This window comes from Triticum urartu, chromosome 7 (assembly GCF_003073215.2).
Source record: "Triticum urartu cultivar G1812 chromosome 7, Tu2.1, whole genome shotgun sequence".
Lineage (NCBI taxonomy): Eukaryota > Viridiplantae > Streptophyta > Magnoliopsida > Poales > Poaceae > Triticum > Triticum urartu.
In genome coordinates, this window is record NC_053028.1 from 130,580,190 (window position 1) to 130,595,349 (window position 15,160).

Consider the following 15,160-nt stretch of genomic DNA (forward strand, 5'->3'; position numbering starts at 1 on the left):
GTGAAGGTATGGGCAGAGTGATTACATGTACTATGTGAAGGAGGAGGAAATTGGATCTGAATCTGAAAGAGTAAAGTATTTAGGTAATGAAGCTAGTGTTCATGAAATGTTGGAGTTTTTTAATCATGTCAATGTTGTGAACATAAGGGTTGTGAGAGATGTTGAACCTGCAATAAGTACACAGGCTATTCAGAATTACATGAACACTCAAGAGAGTTGCTGTGTGCAAAAGGTTGTGGAGCAATCTGAGCTTCAGAATGAGATAGATGATAGAAAGGCTCAGCTTGAGAGGAGCAGGATTCAAAGAGAGGCAGATTTGAACCACTTTGAAGGAGACACTGAAGTGTCTGAATTTTGTTCTGATGATTCAGCTCATTCAGATGGGAGTGCTGAAGATGTTCAACAAATGGAAATAGAGTGTGCCTCTGAAGAGGAAACAACATTGCAAAGTACTGCTATTGTGAAACATGTGAAGAACCCTGAGCCAACTAGCAGATGTCACAATGAGGTAGAGAAAAAACGTTTTGAAGATTGGTTTCCTGAAGCAGACGAGTTTTGTTTTGCTGGTGCTGCAGGCATAAGTGATGAGGAAGAAGAAGCTGAAGTTGAACTACCATACATCATGAAGAAGCCAAAGACAAAGAGTAGTAAGAAAAAGATGAAGGAAAGGGTATATTTTGACCCTTCAATTCCCAATTCACATTTACTCTTGTGCAAGAGCTTGTGTTTTGATTCTGTTTACCAGTTCAGAGAAGCATTAAGAGATTTTCATATAAGGACTTTGAGGTCTTTTCACTACCACAGGAACACTCTAACAAGAATTATTGTTTGGTGTTCACAGAGAGAGCATGGATGTGAATTTTACATGTATGCCTCCAGGATAGCTCATGAAAGAACATTTTGCATTAAGAAGTGTAACATGGAGCACACTTGTCCAGCATCAGCAGAGAACACAAAGGTTACTACTAAGTGGCTTTCCAAAGCAGTTGAGCCTTCTCTTAGAGCAGATCCTAGAGCACCTGTGGATTCACTTATTAAAAACAGCAAAGTCAAGTTTTCAGTTGATGTATCAAAGAGTGTGGCCTATAGGGCAAGGAGGAAGTCTATTAAGGTTGTACAAGGTAACCAGAAGGAGCAGTACTATAGACTGAGGGACTACCTACAAGCAGTTCTTGACACAAACCCTGGTAGCAGGTGTGTAGTTACAACATTTGAGGACCCAGAAAACCCTGCCCCAACTCCTAGATTTAAGTACATGTTCTACTGCTTGCATGCATCAAAGCAAGGATTTCTTAATGGTTGCAGGCCCTTTATAGGTAAATATATAACCGCATTTTGTTCAAAATATCTTGTTGTAATTTTTTGGTAGCTAATTTGGGTATGGATGCAGGGCTTGATGGTTGCTTCATCAAGCTAACCACTGGACAGCAAATTCTTGCAGCCACATGAAGAGATGGCAACAACAACATCTACCCCATAGCCTTTGGTGTGGTTGATAAGGAAGATTCAGAAAGTTGGACATGGTTCTTAACCCAACTAAGATGTTGCATTGGAAGTGGAAGCAAATTTGTAACCTACACCATTATTTTTGACAGGCAAAAGGTATGCAACCTATCTTAGCCAGTAGTTCAGATAAATATAGTTATTACTGGCTTTATTTGTTTTTGTTCATGACCATGGTTATTAATTTACAATCAGGGTCTTCTTAAGGCTATAAATGAGGTGTTCCCTGATTCCCCTCAGAGATACTGCCTCAGGCACATCTATGCAAATTTTCAGTCAGCTGGTTTCAGAGGAGCAGAACTAAAAAAGCTAGTAGATAAGGCTAGCTACTCATTCACCAAACATGGCCATGAATTAGCAATAGCAGAGCTTAAAGCAGAGTGTGAGGATGCCTGGAAGTGGCTTACAAAAATTCCAAAGGAGACTTGGTGTAGGTCTTCAATGGATTACAATTGCAAAACTGATCTTGTTGTGAACAACCTTAGTGAGGTTTTCAACAAAATGATCCTTGATGTTAGGGCCAAAGCAATTAGAACTATGTTTGAAGGAATAAGGACTAAGCAGATGATCAAAAGGCAGAAGACCAGGGAAAAGCAGAGAACAGCAGGTGGATGATCACACCCAACTATTCAGAGAAACTAGAGGAGAATAAGAAGTATGCCAAATTTTGTGAGGCACATAAGGCCGGTCCTGACATTTGGCAAGTGTCTAGTAAGGAAAATCAGTACTGTGTCAACCTAGCTACTAACTCATGTGACTGCAGGAGGTGGGACATGACAGGTGTGACATGCAGTCATGCAATAGTAGCAATGAGCAAGATTCACATGCACCCAGAGGACTATGTGCATGAATTTTTCAAAAAACTACTATATATTGGAGCATACAAAGACATAGTGTACCCTGTCCCTGGTCCTGGATTCTGGCCTGACACCCATACTCAGGATATTGAGCCACCAGTGTTCAAAGAAAAAGTAGGGAAGAAACAAACAGCTAGGAGAAAGGGCCAGTTTGAGGTGCCTGCACCAAAAGACACAAGCAGCATGGGAACAATTACATGCAGCAATTGTGGTCTACAGGGCCATAGATTTACTTACTGTGGGAAATCTCTAAACTCAAGTCTTCAGATGAGAAAGAACTTACACCAGGTCATTTAAAAATGTTGCATTCTTTGTTTAGTTAATAGTTGTTTAATTATTTTAGGTCTGCTCTATGTACTAACTATCTTAATTCTGTCATGCAGGAGAATAGAGAAATTTTTAGGGGTTCCTCTAGTGCTAGTCACCCACCTCCAGAATCACCACATCAACACCAAACTTCACAGATGCCAGCCTCATCTGCTCCACCTCCTAAAACAGTGAGGAACAGAAAAACAGCAGCAGATAAGAGAGCTTCAGCATCAACTGTTTCTACAGGAGCAGCCAGGTCTTCACCAGCACCTCCAACAGGATCAACATCAACAAAAACTCCAAGAGAATCAGCATCAACAAGAACATTCAATGCACCAAGAGCATCCACTGCAGAACCAAGGATATTAGCAGGCAAGAGGAAGAGGAAACCCCCTAGCAAGTTTGCACTATATTTTAGTGCTAGTGGAAACCATTGAAACTCTGTTACTAAGTTTGTGTTCTGCTACTTAGTTTGATTGTATGGTACTAAGTTTGTGCTCTGCTACTAGACTGCTTAAATTCAGACATGTGAACTTGTGTGCAATGTTGAATGTATGGTTGCTACTTATTTGTGGCCAATACCAATGGGTTAAGTGCTAGTGTTTTGTTTTATTTGTTTTACTTTGCCATTTGTGCAGTTTAGGTGCATGTTTTAATTGTTTTAATTTGTTTTTTTGTTTTACTTTGTTGTTTCTACAGTTCAGAAGTGACTGCCAAATTCATTTTAGAAAAAAAATATGCACAAAAAAATGTCTGGCCTGGGGCTCGAACCGAGGACCAGTTGGTTGTAATCATGCGCTCAATACCAATGGGCTAGTGCTAGTGATTTGTTTGACTAGCATCGGCCAAACTTATTATATGTTGCCCACCACGTCGTCTGTTCAGCGTGCGTTGCAGCCGCCATCGTGGTGAGCGTGCGTTGAATAAACCCAACCGTTTCGGATTCTACGACTTTATTACGTGTCCACCCACCATGCTCTCTGCTCACTCGCCCACTCGCCGCTCGCACCGCCCACTCTGCTTCCCCCTCTCTCCTGTCGAAATCGCCGCCGACAACCACCGCCACCGCCGTCGCCATGGACTGGCAGCTGGCCATCGAAGCTCTCGCCGGCAACAACCAGGAGATGCGCGCGCAATACAGGGAGATCGCGCGCTGGTTCCCCAGTCTGGCGATGATGAGGAACCACGCCCGCGGCCTCATGAAGATGATGACATCTGCTGAAAAGCAGCGCGCCTTCCCTGCCGGCCGCACCATCCCGCCGCCGTCCCTTCTGCTGTGGGCGATGCGCAAGGTGCAGCGCTCCCCCGACCCCAGGCAACGCGCCCGATGGTGGATGTACCGCTCATCCACCACGCCGCCGGCCGCCGCGGACCACGTCACCGACGCCGTCCTCGCGCTCCCAGCCCCAATCAACAACGCCTACCGGGAGAGGCGCAATCCATGGGTCCTTGGGCCCTCTGACGACTCTGACGGTGAGTCTTCAGACGACGAGTCCTCTGACGACGAGTCCAGTGAAGATGATGAGGACGAGTCATCTGACGAATCTCACGACGAGGTGGATGAGGTCATCGTCCTCTCCGACGACGAGCCTGAAGTGCAGCTGCTGGCTCCCGTCCTCGACGCCGTGGAGGGGGACAGGAACCTCCCAATCCACGTGGATGCACTGCCGGAGGTCGATCTCCCAGACGGCGTCGTCGTGAAGCAAGAATAAGATGGCGGCGAGGAAGATGTCGTGGAGCCGGCGCTGGGCAAGAAGAAGAGGGCGGCCGTGACTGCAGTGCGCCGCTCCCAGCGCCTGAAGATGCTGAAGGAGGAGTGAAGTGCTGCCTTTCAGTGCAAAAATATTCAGTTTCGTCAGTCCTGAACTTTCGTAAGTTCAGTAAGTTCCTAGGTTCAGTTTCGTCAGGCACTATCTACTAGTACTAGTTGCTATCTTTGTCAGGCACTATCTACTACTAGTTGCTATCTATGTCAGGCACTATCTACTACTAGTTGCTTTCTATGTCAGACTATGAATGACAGTACTATCTATCTATGTTAGACTATCTATATATGTTACTTGCTACTTGCTACATATGTTAAGTTATTTGTCACACTATCTAAGCTACTTGCTATATATGTTACTTGCTACTTGCCACTTCCAACTATGTCACTATTGTCAGTTATCCACACATGATATATGCAGAGTAAAGCAGCCTCATCATAGATAAAACATTCTTACTTACTTAACTTAGCATTAATACTCACTTAGCATAGTAGGTCTTAACATAATAGTCATTACATCATAGATAAAACCAACTAGTTCTTAAACCATAACAGTACCTCCCTCCCTCATACCATTCTGAAAGCACATGGAACTTTCCCAAAATATACACCTAACATGCATGACATTCCAAGGCCAGCTATATATATAGGCCTACTAATTACTTAACCCACACACCAAGCACTTCACTCATTCATAATTACCTTGATCCTTTCCAGCTTATCTTTGCTGGCATGCCCAGCATTGAGCAGATCAACAATCAGATACTCCAGCTTCTTCTTCTCTTGCTTAAGTAGGTCCCTGTCCCCCTCCAGTTCCTTCATGGCCTTCCTCATGTTCTGAATGATATCTGCTTGGCTTTGACGAATGCACCTTTGCTCCTTGGCAAGCTTCAGCTTTTCCATACTTAACTCAATCTTTGCCTGATCCTCAAGTTGTTTCTTCTTCTCAGCTAGTTCATTGATTGCCTGACTGGTATAGTCCATGTCATGAGACATCTTTCCATCTTGATAGTCAAAAAGCTTGGATACATCTTCCACCAACTGGTTGTAGTTGTTTGACAGGAAATCAATTTCCTTTTGTAGCTTGCCCACCTCTTTCTCATGGGCTTGTTTGTCACTCACCCTCCCCAAGTTCATGGTACATGTCCCAAATCCTTGTTAGGCACCTTTGTAGAATCTCTGGCCAAGGACCATCCACCCACTCCACAACCCCACAGTTCACACCTACATCCTACAGAAGCAATTATTTATAATTAAGCACATATCACTTAGTAACAAACTTAGTACAGATAACCAAAGTTCACACCTACAATTCTTTCATAGTAAGCACACAACACCTCACTTAGCATCAGAGATAAATTCAGTTAACAGCTATATTTAGCAGTAGATATAAATTCATTTAACTCTGCTCTTTTACAGTTAACAGCTATATTCAGTAACACCTAACTAATACATTCAGTCCACAGTACACTAAAGATCTCTGCATGTAGGTGTTCTCAGGTTCAGTCATGTATTCAATTCAGTTCTAAACTACAGCACACATCTCTGCACCACATGCTGCACCACACATCTCCAGCAGCAAAACAAGTTAGCGTTCAAGATTTAATACCTACTGCACATGACAACCCAGGAATCGCCTCCCAGTCAAAGCACCTTCAAAAGCCACCATCTTCTTCGGCCTCTGATGATGCATCATGCACGTCGGCTCAGATTCAGTGTAAGAACCATAGAAAGATGGTTCCACCACACTGTCAGGGGTTTCCTGCAAAAGAAACTTCGAATCAAACCAAAAGCAACTTGGAATCTCCAACTTGGATGAACTAACCCTAACCCTAACTCTGTTCCACCATTATGCACTTACAAAGAGCTGAGGATCCATTGAAACCATGTTGATGTCCTCGTCCGAGCTCTCCTCGTCATTCCAGGATGGCATCCTCAACTTCTACCGGCAGCAATGGCCGTGGCGGCGACGGCGATAGGCTGACCTAGCTCAGAGCACCATGGAGAGGGGAGAGGATGAGGACGAGTGAGAGCAAGCGAGGAGGAAGAGAATGAGCGAGTGGCTGAGCTCGCTCGCTCTCACTTATTGGCCCACCGACAGCTGCCGTTCCGACAGCGGACGGGCCGTTAACGGCCGTCAGTGCGCGCCGGCCGTCCGTTAGCCCGCGTGGCAACTATTGGCGGGCCCAACCAGTCAGAATAGGGGTTAGCGCGGGCGAAGCGAGCGATTTCGCGAGTTGGTAGTTTTTTGCCATGGCTTAGGAAAATTTTGGTAGTTTTTCACACAAAAACGTAGAGTGGTAGTTTTCCGTCACGTTTCCGGCAAATGTGGTAGTTTTTGGTTAAATACTCTGGTTACTGGTATAGAACTCGGCCCACCTTAGATGCAAAATGAGTTGTAAGATATTGCTAGCAAAAGCCTCTCGGATATTACTCGTCGAACAAAAGTCTATTTACCAAGTCTCTATGTTAAAGGAGATGGAAAGATTGGGCATTAAAATTCTAGCGAATAAATCAGTCATTTAAAGATATATATAAGGGGAAAGTGTTGACATACAAATGAGGCAGCTACTAAAAAATTTAAAATAAAATTAGTTGTTGCGATATCTTATAACCACAATTGTATCTTTGTTGCGACACATTATTGCAACACCCAACATAATGTTGCATTAGTCTATTGTGTCAAGTAAAACCCATAACAACAACCAAAACATATCAATAGAACAAAAGTATTGCTAATTGCAACATTTTTCAAAAAATAATTTTGTTTAATAAAGCACAATTTTAACCCTATCGCAATGACGCAATATCATTTTTTTACTAGTAGTTTGATACATATAGAAAACTATGTACCACTGTGGTACACCTCATTCGTTTCTATTTTGGTTACTTGATAAAAGGTAGAGGTGAACAATAATTCAAAATATGGTACATAATTGCATGCATTAAAATCACTTATTGTAACTTGTTTTTAAAATAATTTACGTGTAAATTATTTTGAAAATATTGTTAACTAACACATTATTCTTGTAAGCTTAGCAGAATTAAAAACATACAATAATGTTTTATGTTTATTATAGTGTCAATATATACTACTTTAATACAACGCACAATGTATTACTTTTGGCAAAGTTCTATATATATGTTTTTCTCTTAAAACTTTGTCTGAGTTGTTGCATCATAAAAGAAGTGTGTCCACGCACTTTCCCCAGGTCAACAAAAGGAGAAAACACAGAAGCCGCAATCCTCATTGTCTTAGTTTGAGCTATTTAGGTGAATTATTGTAAGTGTTCATATCTATTTAGTATTTATGAATATCTTGATAGATAGCTCTAGAGCGTGCATGACTAAAAACAATATGTTGATAATGGTTCATAAATTATATAATTATTAAAGTTATGTGTAAATCAATAGAAAATTCTTGAGTGTATATGGTGTTTTATATAGTTTTTCAGCACACTATTGGCAAGTCCATTTCCTTCTTATTTTGTGTTAAAATCTATATGTTGTTTATTCCTAGATAATGTCGATCTCATAATAGAAAGAGGGGAAGTAGAGGACATGATGAAGTGTTCATCGAGAGGACAAGGATTTATACAAGTTAGGGCTGCACTTAGGATAATAACCCAACTCGTGTGTGTCATATTGATATGAAAAAGGTATTACAATTGGTATTCTCGTGAGTACTATTTGGATCAACCATGTTCTGAATGTGGATGGTCTAGCTTGTAGCTTATGCTAGGGTTGTGTGAATCATCTTGCTCTTCCACACACACCTCTTAATTCTTACAAAGTCTCAAGTAGATCTGATTCTTTCTCGAGCAGGGCTTTGAAAAACCCAGCCCTAAAACCCCAACCTCAAGTCTGATTTGGCCCCCGAAAATTATTGCATATTTTAGGTATTTTCCTATATCAAATTTTAATGATTTTCAAGATATATAAATGTGTATTCTCAAGCATTTTATATTTTAAAAATAGTTTTTGTCATTTCATTATATAAAAATGCATTATTATACCTACGTCTATATTGAAATCTTAATCTTGAGGTTTATTGGGAATTTTCAGGCTTCCAGGTAGGGACTTGTAGGAAAAATCTAGTCGCTAGGTAGAATGTTCCAAGCTTTGGGTTCATGCTTTTAGGCCAGGCTGTCCGTGCTCATAACTAGTCGCCAGATAGTGTGTTGACAGGTATGTCCACTCTCCATGTAGAACCCCATCCATTCACCAACATAAGGGCAATCATGCTTAGTTTATGAGGTTCTGAATACCTAATTCTGGAATCAATATTTTTTGTTGTTGCCATCTTTCGTGATCTATAAAAAATTGTCGCAACACCTCAAAAAACAAAGGTTGCATTTGCTGCTGCTTTACTCAACCAAAGTCAATTTTCACTTAAAAACCCACAATGGAAGTGTTCTTTTTAGATACTGAGTTTGTTCGTGATACACTACTAGCCACGTTGCAACGCGAGCACAAGTTGTACTCGAGCGTCATCATGTTGCACTGTCAAAAGCAAGTTGCAAGCATGGCTCCGATTTTGGTCCATTTCAGGTCGTTGTAATCAATCTCCTCCAATCAAAGTATTCCGGTTTAGTCACTAGGACCATGAATGGCTTGAATGCGACAAAGATATTTGCATGTAGTACTAAATATCGAAAGAGGGACAATTCGGTCTAATCAGGTGTGAAGAATATACGGATCTTTTACTTAGCAAGCCTCTTGGTCCAACGATCATATTCAATGGCACATTTGGGCGCTCGCTTTCGGCCGATATGCTTCGCAAAATAATCACCAAGTGATATCATCAGTTAGATGAGCAAGGAAGGATACATAATTGCACCCGAAGAACCTCGAGTTATTGTACAAGGAGTATGTGCACGAATTAAGTCTGGCCTAACAATTACCAAGGTCGCTCGTCCTGTGTATCTCATACTAGATGGAATTGCGCGCTCCGCTGCGTGCGGATATTATAGCATGGATAAAGTACTCCGTAGGCATATCATATCATGAATAAAAATCTTTCATCCAAAAAAATGGGATGAAGAAACTTAAACCGAGAGCTCTTGATTCGAATGAATGCAATTAGGATGCTCATAGTACATACATAAACGTTGATGGTGTACTGTACAAGTTAATTTAGTTGATGGTCATCGATACAGACATCTCCACCTTGGTAATGAAGATGTAGTTGTGGTTTAGGGTTGGTGGTGGAGATCGTTAGGGTGGCGGCGCGGACGAGCGGGAGGGCGGAGTCGCGGACGAGCGGAACAGCCCACACATCTACGTGTGGGCAAAACAACTAGCGCCCACATGCCTCTTTTTTTCTCTTCCGATCCCTCTCACACGCGTGCGTGTGGGCGAAGTTGATAACACCCACACGCCCGTATGTCAGGCCTCGTTACCTTCTGGTCCCGCACGCCACGCGTGACAGTCACAGCGCGCCCGCAGTTGCCATGGTCCAGACCCTCGTCCATGTTTGTTTAATTGCAGTTGCCATGTCGCTGAACTACGGTTGCCATGTCGGACAACTGTAGTTGCCATGGTTGCTCAACTGCAGTTGCCATGTATGGTCTGATCTAATGTAGTTGCCATGATTTCATAACTTTAAGAGTTGCCACATACTAACACTAGGCAGTTGAGAGAGTTGCCATGCGCTCACAAGCATGTTAGGGCAGTTGCCATGTAAAAAGGAAGAGTTGCCATCTGCTTACATGCACGTTAGGGCAGTTGCCATGTACATGCACGTTAGGGTAGTTGCCATGTACCATGCAAAAACATATGGCAACTCGGTACAAAGAGAGTTGCCATCTGCTTACGTGCATACTAGGCAGTTGTCGTGTACCCTGCAAAACACATGGCAAATTCGGGTAAAAAAAGAGAGTTGCCACCTGCTTATAAAGCACACTAGGGGCAGTTGCCATATGCACTGCAAAACACATGGCAACTAGCAGTTTGGGTGTGGGAGAGGAGACGGACGTGTGGGCGAGATGGCAAATGTCCATACACTAACCCCTGTGTATGCATGCAAAGTGACGTGTGGGCGAACTGTTGAACGTCCACACACCAGCCCCTCCTGTGTGGTGAAACAGCCGTATGGGCGACCGGCTGAACGCCCACACACCAGGCCAGTCCTACGTGGCACTAGAAACATGCCAAGATTCGTGCGCTTACGAACGGACGCGGATCTACGTGTGTGGGCAAGATGCAAACGCCCACGCCACGCGTTAACATTTCCGAGCACATATTATCCTCTGACACTGCCCCAGCACACACTGCAAGTGGTCCCGCGGTATCTTGAAGCCGACTTCTATTTCCTTTGGCAACCTGACCGAAATACTCAGCCATGCTGCTCGCGCACGGGGAACGATCCAGACGTCACTGTCAACTATCAAGCGTACGTTGGAAGATCATCGCTGATCGTGCAGCCACCTCTGGTTCGAAGATATGGCAACTGGATGAAGGATGATCTCACCGAAATCTCAATGTTCGTTTGCTTGCAGTGGGACTTCAGTTACGATTCGTTTTGAAGTACTACGTCGCAATCAAACATTCGAAATAAGGAGCTGTCAAAAACTCAAAATCCATTCGAAAAGCAAAACCGGTATGGATCGGTCTGTTCGCGACGCTACAATAAAGAAAGTTGTGAAGTTGAGGGCAGGCACACATGTAACATGACGTGAACCTAGAAAATTCAGTAAAACTATTTCAGACGCTTCTTCCAAAAGACCATTCGTGCACAGAGCAGGCAGCATCGTGTGTGTGTGTGTGTGGAAGTCCAGCGTCCACCGCATTCTGTGATCATAGTGTTTGATTTTTATTCTACCGGCGGGCACCACTTGCGCTCGGGTGCCATCACGCGACACTATCAGCAGAAACAAGTTGCGAGCATCGCCGCGATTTTGGTTCATTCGCGTCGTTGTAGTAATGATGTATTTCCCGGTTTGGCCGCTAGGAGGCAAGGCTCTTGAGCTGTTCGAATGTGACACATATATTTGCCTGTAGTACTCCTGCTAAATACCGGAAGATGGACCTGTACAGTTTTACGTACTTAAGGGCGTCACGTCGACGTCGACCAAATCAGGTGCGAAGAATATACGGATTTTGTACTTCTAGCTAGCCTCATCCTCAATCGATCCTATTGGATGCCGGATTTGGGCGCTCGCTTTCGATCGAGATGCTCCTCAGATTAATCTTCTAGTGAGATCATCACTTAGGTGAGCAACGATAGTTGCATGCCATGAACCCGAGATTTTCACAAGACGACTGGGCACGAACTAAGCCCCTTTTTGTCGAGGACACGCACGAACTTTTTCGACAAAGGATGAATTTTATTGGTTCGAAATAAGGTATCAAGAGAATACAAATATAGTGAGCACACCCAGTCTCTGCATAGCTAGGATGCACACAACCAACACCAACACACGCACACAAGAACACACCAGCAAATAGCAAAGTCATATAAAATTAAAGCTATGCGTAGGCGATGGTAAAAAAATCAGAGCGATCAAATCCATAATAGGCAAACTGCATCCATGATCGTATCCACACCAACTATCTCATGACATCACGCGAATGACGAGGTTCTTCAACAACAACGCCTTCAGAAAGGAAACGACGCCCAGTCGCCGATGTCACTGGATTCAACCACTTAGGGTCAGAATCGAGGTTTTCACCTTCAAAAACAGTCCGAGTATATCCAAGCAATGCCTCCAACAAGGTAACGACGTAAAAACATCAACATTGCTAGGTATAACCAATTCGGATCACCTAGGCTTTCACCCCGGAACTCGAGACCGGGTACTTGAGGAGCACCATCATCAAGTCACTCATGTGTTGCCGCCACCACATTTTCACGATCTCAACAGCTACTTGCGACGTGTAATTGGCACCAATGCACCATCATCCCTTTGCGTCAAGTCGTCATCCTTAATTTGCATCTCATCATCAAAGTCAATCATCAAATTTGAAAGTGAGAAAACCTCACGAAGATGTATCGACGGTGACCGCCGTGGATGAGAAGTCCCACGTACGTGCAAAGCAATCCCTAACCAAGCACACATGCAGGTTCATTGATTTGCTGCCAAGTAATACATGCACATCTAATATCGATTCGGTCTCTCTGGATCTTCGTAGTCCGATGAAGAACAGCCATAAACAGGGACGCCGCCGGCGGCGCCCTCCGACGACAGCGGGAGGGAACAATGGGAGGAGAGGGAGTTAGGCGGGGCAACGCCGCTGTCGTCCGTGTCGTCCGGGATGAGCGACGCGGGGGCCAAAGAGTGATTTTCGGACAGGCATGAACTAAACCTAGCTTAACATTAGACCGTAAGCCTGCTTAATGGCACGTTAGACACTTAACTGAGTGCTGTATTTCATATTCCATGAGGGGATTGTGTTTCGACGTATTTCTCCAAAAAAGAAGACCTTCACATATTTTTTATGTAACGTACAACTAGCAAGATCATTCTCTTGACTTGTCCGTGCTACCGCCAAACTCGTCTTGCTTCTCGGCAAAACAGTGATCTGAAAGCTGCCGGCTGGCTATCACCAGCACGTGTTCAATGCTGCGTGGGGGCAGGGTATCCCGTGTGCCACACACTGCAAGCGGGTCCCGCGGTATCGTGTCGCGGACTTCCATTTCCTTTCTCACCTGACCCGGATGAAACAACCACAGCCACGCTGCACGGGCGCGGGGCACGATCCAGGCGTCACTGTCAAGCGCACGTACGAAGATCGTTGGCCGCCATGCTAATGGCTGCACAAATCCGTGGCCCGGCCGTGCAGATCGTATCTCACGTAGTACGTATCTTGGACTTTGAGAAGCATCGGATCAGTCCGTCCACAAAGCTACAATAGAAAAACAAAGATGTGAAAACAAAGGGCAGACACGTGAAACATCACGTGAAATTATAAAATTCATCGGCCGCTTCTTCTCCGCGGACCATTCGTACACGGAGCAGAGCAGGAGGCAGCGTCGTGTGTGTGTCTCGAAGTCAATCAGTGCGTCCGTGTCCGTCCCATTCCGCCCGACGGCGACGCCATAAGGACAACTCCACCGCGCGACCTCAAACAGACATTCGTTTTGTTCGGTTTTTGTCTCTTTGATAGGAATTTGGGATCGTGTCCGGGCCTATTCTGGGATGCGGTGGTCGTGCGCCCAGCGCGCGGCCGCATCCTTTTGCCCCATCCTGTCCACGTCTATTTTAAAAAAAGGATGTTTCAAATGCGAAGCCCCAGTTCACGACCCGAGTTCATCACGCCGGCAACAAAGCCAGCGGCCTACACGACCATCGCCGGCAACACAGCCAGCGGCCGGCAACACAGTCGGCCTCCAAAATGAATAGTTGTCCTCACCGGCAACACAGCCAGCGGCCGGCAACACAGACGGCCTCCAAAATGAATGTTTTTTCGCCGGCACACTGCCAGCGGCCCAGCGGGCGGGCGGCACCCATGCCAGCCTTCAAAAAGAACGGCCACGCCGATCGAACGACCTAGTTCAGGCTTTCGGCGTCGAGCATCTCCTTCTGCTTGGCCTCGAAGCAGGCCCTCGTCTTGTCGCTCATCTTCGACAAGTCCACGCTCATGATCGCAAGGGCCACCTCCTTCGCTTTGGTGGCGGCATTGGTGGCCTCGATGTCGAGCTGCCTCTGCCTGGCCTTGACGTTGTCGGCCTCGATGTCGAGTTGCCTTTGCCGGGCGGCCTCTTCCATGTCGAGCTGTCTTTGCCGGGCCGCCTCCTCCATGTCTATCTTCCTCTTCTTGGCCGCCTCCTCCATCTCAAGCTTTTGTCGTTGGAGGTCTAGGTATTGCTTTATTTGCTCGTCCTTGCTTTGCCGCTTCTTCTCGTCCCTCACATCCTTATGTGACATTATGCCATGCAAAGTCTCATGCAAGGCCATGGATGAGGCGTCACGTATGTCGTCCACCTTTGAGTTGGTCTTGCCCCTCGGCCTCTTCAACGCCTCGCCATCCCCACCTCCGGCGAACTTGGCCGTCTTCTTGCCTCTCTTCCTTTGAAGTTCACGGTATTGATCCTTGAACTTAGGGCAATTGTTGATGATCGCCCAACAATGCGTAAGAGTGAATGGCTTGTCATTGTGCCAGGCCTTGAATGCCTCCAAAGATTGAAATGCCTACACCACATGATCAACAACAAATGAACATGCAAACATATACACGGCCGAAGTCTCATGGCCGTAGTAAGGGCTAGAAAGAGAAGAGCATACCATGTCTCCAACGCCAAGACCACTCACGGGCCGTGCTTCAACGCTCTCAAGTGCGGCACAATACTTGTTGCACTCTTGTTGGATGAACAACCATCTTTTTTGAATCGAACCAATGCCACGGTTGCTTCTAATTTGGTAGGGCCCAAACATCTTCCTTTCATGGAATGTTTTATGGACTCTCGTCCAAAAAACAATGCCCTTTTGTTGCGCGCCGGTCCTTGGATCTTGGCTAATCTCCATCCAACATTGGCAAATCAACTTGTCCTCATCTTGTGTATATGAACCTGTGCGAATGCTCTTCCGCTTCTTTTGTGCTTCCGCTCTTTGGGTGAGCTCGTCTATGAACAATGGAGCGCCACTAATATCAACATCATTGGCTTCATTTTCATCTTCACCTTCGACATAGATGTCATCGTCTTCATGCCACGACTCACCATGGTCGTAGTCAGCACGATCGTCGGCCTCTTCATCGGGCACGTACTGGGCGCGGCCATCCTGAC